At 42.8% G+C, this 12,999-nt stretch overlaps 1 protein-coding gene across 3 annotated transcripts in view; it reads left to right on the top strand.

Annotated features, from left to right (window-relative positions):
- The first annotated feature begins 325 nt into the window (after nucleotides 1-325).
- Nucleotides 326-12,999, top strand: part of NCOA7 (nuclear receptor coactivator 7) — an 82,950-nt gene continuing 70,276 nt past the window's right edge. For 2 of the 3 annotated variants that reach the window (XM_058020117.1, XM_058020115.1), the window contains exon 1: nucleotides 4,687-4,756. The gene's annotated coding sequence lies outside the window, so the exon portion shown is untranslated. Of the gene's footprint in view, nucleotides 425-4,686; nucleotides 4,757-12,999 lie in introns of those variants that run through there. The other variant, XM_058020116.1, reaches the window with a different exon arrangement.

Here is a 12,999-nt window from a genome sequence, read left to right as displayed (position 1 = left end):
TTGTTAATTACAGCCACAGGAGCAGTGAGAACTAAGGTATGTACAAGAGAAATTTACTGAAATAGCAAATATTTTCCTTGATGTTAACCTCAGAGGTGAGGGCTGACCACTAGACCATCAGGAAAATAGCACTGAGAGTCATATGCTGCCTAGTTATTTTTAGAAATGGCTTTCTTTGCTGTACAAGTCATGTGCACTGACAAAAAAGATTGTGCCTCTCCTCTGGCTTCCTGCATCCGATAGAGAAGTGCATCAGTGAAACTGACAGCGATTCAGCCTCCTGCCAGCACAGAAGCAGCCAGTGCCTGTGCCTGCATCCCTGAGATGGTAGCTGGAGAAGAATGATCTTCCCAAAGGCACTAGGAAAGGAATGTCAGAGGCCCATGTTTCTTTTCACCTAACGCTGGTGTGCCTGTGAAACCGAGTGAGTAGCATTCAGTGTTAGAGGTGCTGGAGCACAGCTGTCACATTTTGGTCAATAAGGCTGAATTTTGGAACCTGAAAAATCAGGGCAATTCCTTTAAATGCAAGTGGTACAGCAGCGTGCAATTAACTTGTCTGTTCCATGTGAATACATTGCATATTATTATAACTTTAATTTGACATGCTGATTGATGTGTGACAGTAGGCTTACGGTGTAAAAATGAGTAAGAATAACATCAAAGTAATATGCTAAGTTATGGAAAGTATATAATTTGAGTATGTATGTAATATATAATGGTAAGTACAAATTTTCTTTAGTACCTGGGGTACATTCTTTAGCTATAGTGAAAACCCTTGATCTGCATAGAAACTGCATTTATCAGTCCTCTCTTTCCTCAATTGTGTGTTTCATATGTAAAGTCTTGGTATCAGATTTTCATCTGTAAGTTCGCCTGACTTGTAATTGTACATCATCCCAGTTTGAAGGAAGTGGAAAGGAGAAGGAAGGAAGAGATGATGCACAGTCTTTTGCTATTTTATGTTTAATTTCCATGTATGGCCAGATTGGTGACCTAACTGTTGGATTATAACAATTTTCTGGAGGAAAATGCTATTGTACTTCGTATCTTATTATATCTGTTTTAACCGCAGTAGTGTTTTGATGGAAATGAAGTGAGGAGAACCTGCAGAGGCGTTGTGCAGAGGTCCCAGCTCCAAGAGCAGATTCCCGGCCGTGCGGTGCCTGCTCCCTGTGCCTGCAGTGTGGCGCTCGCCGCGCCAGGGGATGCGACGCGGGGACGGGCAGCGCCACGGCTCGGGGCCGGCAGGGCGCGGCAGTCCCGCTCCTGGGGCATATTTTAATGGTCCTGAACAACGAGACGGGGAGCAACCAGCAATATTTTACAGGACTTACTTTACAGAAGTACTTTCACACGTTCTTGTATTCTTTTTCTTCAGCTGCCGTTCTTCCCCTGGCACTATATTTCATCTAGTAAAGCCTGGGCCAGCTTCTTTTCCCTTTTAGCCCATGTTAAAAAATGCACGTGATTCTGGGGTTTGGGATAAAGTGTGGCAGTGAGGTGCTTCATGCAGTGTCCACTGAGCTACCTTAGCTGAAACAAATAGGACTTTTTTGTCATCTCCTCTTGTATTGCAGCAAATTCTATTTCTTTTTATAGTCTTTCTTCGGTTGAGCATTTTGGGAGCTACTTCTGGTTTGCTCTTCTAGACAGAGAAATAGGTGCACAGAATCAGTTATTAGGGGAGAATTTATTATAAAAGTTTCAAGCTATGGTCTCTTTCTCAGTTTTTGTAAAACTTGTGGAAAATTTCAATACCTCAGTCACATTGAGTTATATCTAGACAATCAATTCAAAGTTAAAGGGTGAGTTGGGGACACTCTGAAAATTCATCATTACATAAACCAAAGAAACCAGGCTAAGAATAGCCCTCAGTGCAGAAGGATCAAGCAGAGCCTCAATTATGTATGCATAAAAGTCTGTCTGTAAGAAACCTATTTTGTGACTACTTCATGGTGAATAATGGTAGGAGTAATGGGCAAAAACAGAAGGGATAATGGAAATAAAAAGGAAGATTGGTGTCACCTTTATGTTTGTATTCTTTCAAAACTGGACTGTTATAACAGTCGAGGTTGTCAGTGTAATTTTTTATGGCAGGTTGTCTTTCTTAAATAAATGAGCTGTAAGCTAACAATTGCAGATGTAAAAAAAGAAACAAAAACTACATGAACTACACGGCAGTACAGTATTTTTTCTGCTATTAGTGTAAGCTGATCTGAATGCAGGCCACATACAGTATGTTTACTGTACCTCTAGCAATTTTTTCTCTTGAATGTAACTCTGTTAATGTACACTGAAGCAGAAGATCAAAACCCATACAAATGTAGTATTTCAGTATCCCAAATCTATTCTGTCTGTCATGTGTGGTTATACACGTGTGTTTGTGTGAGAAATATTTTTCTAGGATAAAAATTCACAATTTGGAAGTGATGAAAATAGCAAATTTACATTTTGTCTCCATCAAAATAATGCAAACAGTGATAAAACAAATGTGCCCAAAACTGAAAACATGAGCAACTGATTTTTACTGAGCAACATGAATTTAAGATTTTCTCTGGTAAAGATATTCTAAGCATTGATACCATGAAGTAAATGAATCAAATGGTGTTAGAGCACTTGTATTCAAATGAATTGGCAAGGAACATATTGCCATGGGAAAGAGCAAACTATTCAGACTGTCTGCTATACTGCAGTGAGACTAAAACTAAATTTTATTTCAAAGGTGATGTGTGTGTGTCTAATTTACCTATTATCTGCCTATGTCATGTTCATCATTGCAACAGAGAGGCAGGCATTACTGAGTACTTCAGAGTCAGTAAAATAAAAGAGTGTGTGACGTGTCACTCACATAATGACTTCTTCCAGTGACATGAAGTCTGTGGGTTTGAGCCACAGGCAATGACCTACAGTGCCAAAACCAGAACTTGTACAGTGCTTCTGTACCAGTCCTAGCCTGCTTATCCTGCTGCTCTGACAGGAATTTGACTGATTTCTCACCCATGCCATCAGTCTAGAATGTGTATTTGATATGCTCAGGGTAACATAACTACTCTAGAAATGCACAATTTCTTTGCTCTATGGAGTTCATGCATTGTCTTCATAGAGCTTTCTACACTGTACAATAGAGGTGACTGAGCTGGAATGATGATGGACAGCAGACTGGTACATTAGGACAGGGATAGCTTTTCTGGAGCTAAAACAAGCTGTTAGTCACTGTCACTGTTGTGCAAGTGCAGCTAAGAGATAAATAGGGCTTCCACCACTTTGATGGATAGGGCTTCATAGCTCCTGCAATTTGGCAGAGGTGGTTGGGTAAACAGTATTACTATTCTTTCTTTTTTTTCCCATTTTTGTTATCTAAGCGCTGCTAGAAGAGTAACTGAGAGCAGGGCCCCTTTCTTCTGTGTTGTGGTAGAGAATCCTTGTGCCAGTGAAGTCTTTGAGATTTTAACCAAAGTAACTTTGGGTTTGTCCATCTTTTGCTGGGAAATAATAAGATGTACTAACTTCAGTGTATTACCAGAATGTATCCTTTAAGCAGCAGACTGTGTTTTAAAGAAAATCTGTCCCTTGTAAAAGAAGCTGGTTTGGTAAAAAAAAAAATGAGATGGAAACTTCAATTTTAGCTAAAAATGCAGCAGCAAATTTAGTGGAGGAGTTGAGACAGTTGCTGTTCCAGTAGTGACACTGAGTGGTAGCAAGCACATGCTACAAATAGGATAATGGCAATGGTGGGAGATGGCTGTGTCTGTATTGAGATGTATTTGGCCCTGAAAATGACACGTTTTTGAATTGAGTCTTCTAAGCAGCTGTTAAGTTAAAAAAAAAAACAAAAACCAAAAAACAAAAAAAACCCCAAAAAACAAGCCTCTGACAAATCTCTTACTTAAAACTTGTTGGATTCATAACATTGTAACTACTAAAAATATTATTCTTGAGACCCCTGTGCACCATTTGTTATTTTGACACACTCTCTTAGCATCTCTGTATATATGTGTACCCGTTGTGTATGCTTTTCATTTATGCAGCTATCTGCTTGACATTTTGTCTTGCAGAGTTTGGAATTTAATGGTGTTATAATGCCTTTGTTCAAATGCTCGAAAGACAATGCCCGAAATCAGTCTTTCAGAGCTGATTACTAACCTGAGGAAGAAAAAAAAGAAACTAGATGTTGTTTAGGCTAGCCACAAGCATCTGGAAGGGTTACCTGCAGTTATCTCGGGTAAAGCAGTGGAGTTTCTGGTAAATGTAGCGGCTGTTGTTTTCTGGGATTGGGTGAAGAAGCCTACTGGCGGACAGTGTAGAAACAGCGGATGAGGTATCTAGGCTTTTCAGTTTCCCACGGATCTGAAGGCTTTGGTTAACCTCAATTTCCAAAACTGACTGTTTTGTTTTTAGCGCCCGCCCTTGAGATAACTGCCATGCAGAGGAAGATGCCGGCGCTTGGACTCTACGACTCGTAGGAGTTCAGGCTCCGCAGACCGCCCCCTTTGCCCAGGACAGGGCTTAGAGCGCCAGGAGCGCGGCCGCCGCCCCCGGCCCCGGGGCCACCGCGATCCGGCGGGGCCAGGGCGGCCGGGCGGGGCCGAGGGGAGGCGGGGCCGCCGGGCGGGGCGGGGCGGGGCGCGGCGGGGCCGGCGCCGCTGTGGCCGAGCGGAGAGCAGCGCAGAGCGGTGGAGGCGGCGGCGGCGGCGCTCCCGGAGAGCGCTCGGGGCGCGGCGCCGGGCCGGGCCCGCCATGCCGCCCGCCCGCAGGTCTGTCTGTCTGTCTGTCCGTCTGTCTGTGTGTGCGCGCCGGGCCGCGGGGCGGGCGGGGCTGCTCGGGCGCGGCCTGGTGCCCCGGCCGGGGGACGCGGAGCCCGGCGGGGCGGGGACGGGGCCGCGGCCGGCGCTGTGGGGGCAGAGGAGCGCTTCGGCCGCTCGCTGTGCGCGGAGCCAGCCCGGCAGCGCGGCCCCGAGGCGGGGGCGGCCCCGCGGGCGCGCTGTGTCCGTGCGGGCGCGGCCGGGGGGCGGGCGGCTCCGGGGACCTGCCCGCCCGCCCCGGGTGCTGCTCCTGGGCACCCGCGGCGTGCTCCCGCTACCCAGCCGGTGTCGCCGAGATGGCTTTCGCGGCTTCGAACCTCGTTTATTTCCTCCCTCTCAGAGTCTTGGATGAATTACTGGAATGTTCCAGACCCTCTCTCTCTATAATAATTTGTATAGCCTTTAGTTGTCATGATTGCGAAGTGCTGCCGGGTTCCAAAGGTGTGTCAGTAATTGATTTTTGTGTCTTTAATCAGTGCAATGGACTTTCCTCTCTGTCCTTCATCATACACTGCTTCAGAGTTGGTTTACGGGTGGAGTGGCGTACTTGTATCTTGGGTGATGTGTGTGCAGCATCGTGGTGCTAAAGGATGTAGTAACTGTTCATCCCCTAGGTGATGAAATGAGATGATGAACGCTTCGACTCAGTAACAGGCTTTTAGCGTGTGTTTACTTTACATGCTACAATTGCTGTTCTCCCATTAAGTAGTCATACATTTCTTGTATTAATGCGCAGTGGTGGACTTTTAAGATGGGTAGGTGCCCATTAATCGATTATGGTTTGCTTAAAATGCTATGACCCAGCCTAAGGGCCTGTGTTTGTGTGATACTTAAAATGTGTGTTGATGAACTCTGCCAGCCTATTGTATCAGCCAGTGTTTACACAGTATGGAAATAATAATTTCCTGATATTGTTCCATCTGACACTTATGTGTACACACACAGACTTTCAGAAAATTAATGGAGAGGGCGGTAGAAAATGCCAAGAATATATGTATAAGTATGCGTGAATATATACTTTCTGAATGAAAATTACTTTATCAGGAATATATTTTTAAATGTAAACCATGATGAAAAATATGTAAGTTGTAGTGCTTTTTAGACTGCCTTCTCTTTCATCTTTTTACCTGGAGAATGTCCATAAAGGTACGCAAAATCTTTTAAGCACCTAAGTAGTCAAGTAATGTTGATCCTTTGAAGAGTTGTATTGAAGTACATGCCTGTAGGCAAAATGCTGTCTGATGGCTTTCTGGCTTTTTTTTTTGTTGTTGTTTTGTTTTGATTTTTTGTTTTTTTTTGTTTGTTTGTTTGGGGTTTTTTTGGGGTTTTTTGCTTTTTTTAAAGTAGTGGATCAAAATCTTGGGCTCGGAGGGAAATTCTGTGTCTTTTGCTTTGCTTTTTTTTTCCTTGTTGCATATTATGTTATGGGAAATAAACACTACTGGAATACCTGATTTGTCCAAGTTGTTTATCAGGCAGTCTCTGGATTTCATTCCTTGGCTTTGCCCAATGCCCTGTTCTTACTGCAGCAGTAGCCATGCTCACATTTGGACGCGTCACATCTGCTGCTGAAATGATAAGTGATTCCCTTTGGAGATGAAGTGAGTTAGAATTGATTGGAACAGTCCTTGTCTTGTTAGGAATATGGCTTTGTTGCTTTGTGTATCCATGATTTTGAAAGAGAAGGTTGAAATTGGTTGGAGGCTGACTCTAGTAGATATTTGGCTACCTTATGGTCCTGACTTCAGGGGACAGCTGGCAAATCTCTTTTAAGTGTTAATGAATAAGCCCCTCTATTCAAAAAGAAGTGAATTCCCTTGAGAGTGATTTGGATGGGAGGATAACGTGTCTTCAGAAAGGTAATTGAAGAAATTGTGGTGATCCTGTGGCTATTTACTGCAGCCAGAGTGAGTCTGCAGTCACCCTTTTGGGTGAGTGTTTCAAAGGTGAGAACATAGTGTGAGCCTCTGCAGCGGGATCTGACACCAGAAATTGCTGTTCTAGGCAGCTGGAGCTGCTCACAAACAATAATTATGGAAATGAAGGACAAAGGGACTCAGTTTCCCTTTGCTATCCAGCAGGCGTGAAAGGAAAGTTGGAACATGACCAATGCTGAGAAAAGTAAAGCTCTCTGTCCAGCACCTGCCTTGTGCCCTCTGTGTCTCAGCGGGTGCCCAGTTCAGCAGCAGGCAGTCGTGGTCCTTGGCTCATCTGGCAGAAGAAATTCAGTGTCATCACCCAAAAAGCAGCTGACTGATAAACCTTTTCTTTGTCATGATCAATAAGCCAAAATAGTCAAAGGCTTTATAGGTGTAACTTTTGTTTTAGTGAGGTGGTGCTGGTGGAGTTACTGATGGTGGGGGTGGCTGCCTGCCACAAAGTTGATGGCTTCTCACTCCCTCTTGTGAGGGATCTGCACCCTCATGGCAGGAGATGCCCAAGTCATGTTGCTGCCACTTCTGCGCTGAGTTTGTCCTGGGGGTTAAGATTGCTTTCCCATAAAAAACAAAATGTAATGCTGCATTTGATGACTGAAGTCAGCAGTAAGCATGCTCACTCAAGTGACCTCCTTTGACTAGGAAAGAAAGCAGAGTAGGAGAAACAAGTCTTCAGTTCTTCTTCTCCTCCTTGTTTTCCTTTTAGAAATCTTATTCCGTTGTCATTTTTCCCTAGCCAGATTTATGAGTTATTGACAAAATTCACAGCAGGCTAGAGGAATTATATTTCCCTCCCCAAACAAAATGTTTCAGATTGATATATTCAACACATACAGAGGAGTATTTTCTCTTTCTCCCTGCTTTTCTTTGCAAACCCTTCTGTTGTAGGTGGAAATCCGTATGTCATTGTTCCTGGTCAAAATGTCAGGTGGGTGTGAGTGGTTGTGCTGGTGCTGGAAGTTGTATGTGTGTTGGGAACTGTTTGCTCAGTTTTGGGGTGGGCAGCACCCTGCAGCCTTGCATGGGACTGTGGCTGTGTATCTGCAGTGTCTGTGCAGAAGGTTGTACTAAGTGCCCACAACCAGGCGCAGTGCTTTGCTCTTGCACCTGCGCCCCTCCCAGTCTCTGACCCAGCTGGGAGAAAGGGTACCAATATTTCAGCTCAGTGCCATATAGCATCCTCCTGACCTTCCTGTACTTACCTGAGAATTGATGGCTTGTCATGGAACCACAAAGGTTCGAGCCTTTGAGAAGACTTCTGGATTAGACTTGAATTTGTCAATGTGTTGAGTACTCATCATAATCTCAGTCAGCCTTTCTGATTGCTGTTTGTCATAAGAGGTGGACTGTGCTTTCAGTTGCATGCCTCAAATTCCTGGTGCTGTGTGGTCCAATGCCCCTGTCAGAGCTCAGTGAGGCTGTTCCTGCTCAGTCATTCTGTGCCCTGTAGTACTCCTGAGCTGTAACTAAGCATTTGGCCTTCTCTTTGGTATGCTATGTGTAGAGCCCACCAAGGTGCCATTTCTTCCATGTTTCTGCTTTTCTTATGGCTACTCTGTTTGTTTTTCAAGGGGCTTTTTCAACATCCTACTTGAAATGTGGGTTGTATGAGTACCCATGTTTAAGCAATGGTCGTATGAAGCTGATTTACAGGAGCAGAAAGCATACAGGCTTAGCAGGGAAATTATACTTGTTTATACAGGCAGGATATGTGTTTATCTTTTGGTCACAGTGTCAAAATAGTACTGTTTATGTTTCATTTTATGTTCGCTTTAGGATTTAAAAGCTTTTTGTTAGAATTATTTCTAGAAAGGAAATTTTCTTATTGTCATCCATTAGTGACTGATTTTGGGATCTTCTCATAGCTTCTGAAGAGAACTGAGGGCCATTTCCTCAGAATCTAGGATACTGCAGGCAAGGATTGGTTCCAGTGCACCAGATAGAGGAAATCACAGCTTTGTTTTAGAGAAGTTCACAGTGAGAGCTGTTGCTTCCTTGAACTCAGCCTTATCTTAAGAAAAGGTAATATATTCCCTGACTCATTTTTTTTCAAATAAATTTAACCTTTTCTAGCAGCACTCTCTCTAGCTGCTGTTACTCCAGTCTGTTTTTTTCTGCTTTCTGCCCCACATGCCATCTGTCAGTTTGTTTTCTTTTTAAGTATTCTAAGGTAATGCAGTGGATAAAAAAGAAGTATGAATATTCACAAAGCATCACTGCCATTTTGATTCAGAGGGGAAGAGGTGTGCATGGCTTTCTGCCAGATCAGGTGATGCTGTGATTGCAGAAAATCCTTGGGTCTGCCTAGGTTGTTACTTTGGAGGAGATGCTGTGTGGAATAACTTGATGTTGTCAGTGGCTTGGCACTGCTTCTGTGCTGTGTCAGTGGGCTTCTGCTGTAGTTAACTGTCTCATGGTTAAGCAGTGCCCCAGTCTGGTGGCAAGGGCTTTATTTTACTCTCAAGTATAATTTTTAGAATGCTTTTTAAGCAGCTGTAGTGATACCAAAGACACGAGTACTTGTGATAAAGCTGGGTTTAATCTGTATGCAGATTTTTGGTAGCTGCAGCAAACTCAACAAAACTTTGTAGGCCAGAGAGTGTCTTGACTTCTTCTTTCATGCTTTCTCACAAAGGTTCAGACAATTCAGGGAAGCATTGAAGTGTATAATAATTTTACACATGAAGATTTTTGCATGATATTTAGAATTTATATTAAAAATAAATTCTTCTCTTATATAAGCAGTGTTTGACATTTTGTAGTCCCTTTTTTCCATCCTGGTTGCTGATCAGGCCTTTTGTAGTGAAGCTGCTGAAGACTCCTAAAGGTAGGAGCTGTGGTAATCCGTGATATAAAATCTGGTCTGTACCTTCTGTCCCAACTCTGAAAACTTCTGAAATGCAGGTATTGTGTGGTAGCTGTGTCATGTAAGCAGTAATATCTTGGTGACAATAGGCGAAGAACCAAGGAGATGAAACTTTTACTTTGTTACAGAACAGTGTGCTGAAATGTGGCCAAGTATTTGGTGACAGATGGACTTTGCCTGCTGTGAGCCAGTCACTTGTGCAGATCTGGCCCAAATGATTAACAGCTGACGAGCATGAGAGTCCTTTTGCCACCCAAATATGGGGGTCAAGTCACAAGCAGCCTGGGTCATCGTCAGACCAGTTAGGAAACAAATTGAGAACCACAAAGGAGTGACAGGGGTGGCTTTCTGCCAGTGCCATGAGTTGTTCTCCAGTCCTCGTGGTTAGGTATCAACTGAAGAAATTTCATTTGATTTACAGGTAATTTGGTTTTGTTCTGTGGTATTGGGTCTTTTTTTAGTGTATGGTGGTGGGCGGTGTTGGTTAGGTGTGCCTTTTAGTTGGGGTGAATAGAGGGTAGTGTCACATCAGTGTGCAGAGGCTAGGCAAGAACTTCTGTGACATCTGCATTTGTGTCCTACTACAGTCATGCTTACAGAATGGAAAGGAAAATCTCCTTTGTTGGGCTTGTGCTAATGTGATTGCTCATGTCACACCTCATCAAATGTCCATTTGTTTCCTTCTATCTGGAATTCTAAATTCCTTAAAAAGGGTCTCTGCTGCTAACTGATCCCTCAGTGGACAGATTTTTCATTTGTGGGTTGTTTGTTTTGAAAACTGGATTCTGTTTGTAGTGCATCATTTCTGTTAGTACAAGTAACACACTGGTTGTCATGAAAAGAGATTAAGAAGATGAAGATTAGTTTTCTTTTCTCCTGCCCTGTTGACACTGTGCACCTGACCTATTGTGTCAGGAGGAAGTTTCAGTGTTTTGTCAACAACTTGTGTCCTTTTCTAAGCCCTGCTCTGGTGGTTCCTAGTCCCAGGCTGAGCCTGGAATATAATAGGCAGATTTTAGGGTAGGGGACTAGAGACTGATCTTGAAATCAAAATGGTACAGCAAAACCAGGAGATAATGAATCTTCTACAGGGAGGTTGGAAAGAGCAAGGAAGGTGAACCCTAGGGATGAACCAGACCTTACACACTGCCATGTGTTGGAGGATTCTCCTGGCCTCCGTGGGTGCTGAGCTGTGGGATAACAGTGCATCCAGGAGAGCAGTCCCTAGCCCTTCTGCTCAACTAGGAACACAGTTCAGGTTGTGTTTATGGGACGAGCAAGGCAGGTGCGTTCATTTCCTTGTTTTCCTCCAGGGGAGCAGATGTAGGCTCAGACCTGGCAGAGCAGAGCGATGCTGCTCCTTGCAGAGTGGCACCTGCTCCATTAGAAATGAGCCATGCCTGAAGGGTGCTGTGGGTGGTGTGTGCAAATGCAAGCAGAAAGCCAAGGAGGTTTGCAAAAGGAAAGGTGGTGCAGCTGAAGGAGCTGCTTGTAGCGCCTGATTTTTGAGGTGCTTCTGAGGAGACATGTATTTATTTTTGCTTGGTAGCTGTTACATGTTCATTTTGTTTTGGACCAGTGTAGAGTTTGGGATGTAAAGGCTTCAAGTTACAAAATGCATTTCTTGGGAAAAACTGCCATCCCTTAGTAAATGGCAACAGTCCTTTAAAAGTTTCTCCTCTGATTATGTTTTTTTGTTGTTGTTGTTTTCTTTGTTTGGGTTTTTGTGGTTTTTATTTTCTTTTTTGTTTGTTTGCTTTGGTTTGGTTGAGTTTTGTTTGTTTTTTTTTTTTTTTTTTTAATCTAGAAGCTTTGTAAAGAAGCAGACTTGTGTGGCTGTAACTGGAATCAGGACTTCACTGAGTACAGTTTTCAAATCTTAACTGCTTTGCTGTCAGCATTATATTGCAATTAAAGTAAAAATTTCTACAGTACTGTGTTTTACATCTGTTGTTCAGGTTTTGGTTTCTTCTTAATGCCATGTACTGTTTTTTGTGAATTCTGTGATGCGAGACCTGTGAATGATTTTCTCACTGAAAGGCTCCAGGATGACAGAATCCCATTATAAATTGGAATTTATTTCATCTGGTCTTGAAACATATCTCTCTTCCTGCTTCTTTTCACTTATTTTTTGCCCCTTCTTTTTACTTCCCTAAGTCCAGCGTGCAGATATCTCAGAAAAGTAATTTTGACTTGTGGAAGCTAGACCTGTTCAAGAGGTTAGCCTGGCCATATGTTTGGGGTTAGATGTATGAGTTTTAATCCTTGGTCCTGTCATAATTATTGGCAAGAACATGAGTAGGTTTATGGTTAAACTTGATGACCTTAAAGGTCTTTTTCAACCTAAATGGTTCTTGATTCTATGAATCTAGCTCTGAGGTAATACCCTTTTCACAGGTAATGAGTCAGTGTTTTTTAACCACTACCTTTTGGGGTAGCTGCAAACTGATTTTTGTATTATTTTTAAAGTGTAGGTCTCTGCCCAGTTTTAACAGATTTTCAAAGACAAATTTTAACACCAAAAATGGAAGGACTACGGCCCCTCAAAAATAAGTGCTTTAACATGGAAAAAAGCAAGGCCAAATCTAAAACTTGTTAATGCATTTACTAATTTGGCTGGCTTCAACTTGAGAAGAGGCAAGCAATTACACTGATGTAGCTGTAAACAAGCAAATACAAAGTTTTGTTTGAAATGTGAGCAGCCATGTCAGGTATAACCTGTGGTGAACAGAAATTTGGCAACTTTCATCTTTGGGCCCTATGTTTGCTTACATGTCACAAGGATAACCTGTGTGAGAAGTCCCTCTGAGTGCACTTGGTATGGGAGTAGAGAGCTCAGAGTCTCTGCTGTGGCACCTGGTTAATGTCACTGAGATGGATGGCTTTCCTGAAAATGCAACACTGGAGGAATTGAAGCTGTTTGTCATTTTTCTGACTTCATGGTGTTTGGTACCCTCTAGCAAAAGGAGATATCTAGCTTCAGAATGCTGAGTTACGTTGTTGATGTTATCAGTGTAAGAAGTTTGAATTTTACTTTCAAAATTAGTCAGTTCTATAAGAATGTTTAAAACAACTTGAGTATTCTGAAAGTAGAATATATACTGCTACTGCTACCAGAAAACTTCTACACAACTCTTTTTTATCCATCAGTACTCAAGCTTAATTCAGGTGTATTTTTATTTTTTTTTGTTGTTCAGTTAAGCCCTGAACCATCTCACTGATTGAATGCATGCAGAGTTGAGCAAGTAAAAGCCCAATCAGATATGCTGAAGGAAGGATGGCGTATGACACTTTTGCATGAATCAAGACATTGTTCCATCTTTTCTGTGTACATAGACATAGGTAACTTTACTTACCTGAATAATTTTAAAGAGTTAATTGTCCACACATTG

The sequence above is a fragment of the Melospiza georgiana genome, chromosome 3 (genome assembly GCF_028018845.1).
Source record: "Melospiza georgiana isolate bMelGeo1 chromosome 3, bMelGeo1.pri, whole genome shotgun sequence".
NCBI classification, from domain to species: Eukaryota; Metazoa; Chordata; class Aves; order Passeriformes; family Passerellidae; genus Melospiza; species Melospiza georgiana.
This window is presented reverse-complemented; position numbering and strand designations above follow the sequence as displayed.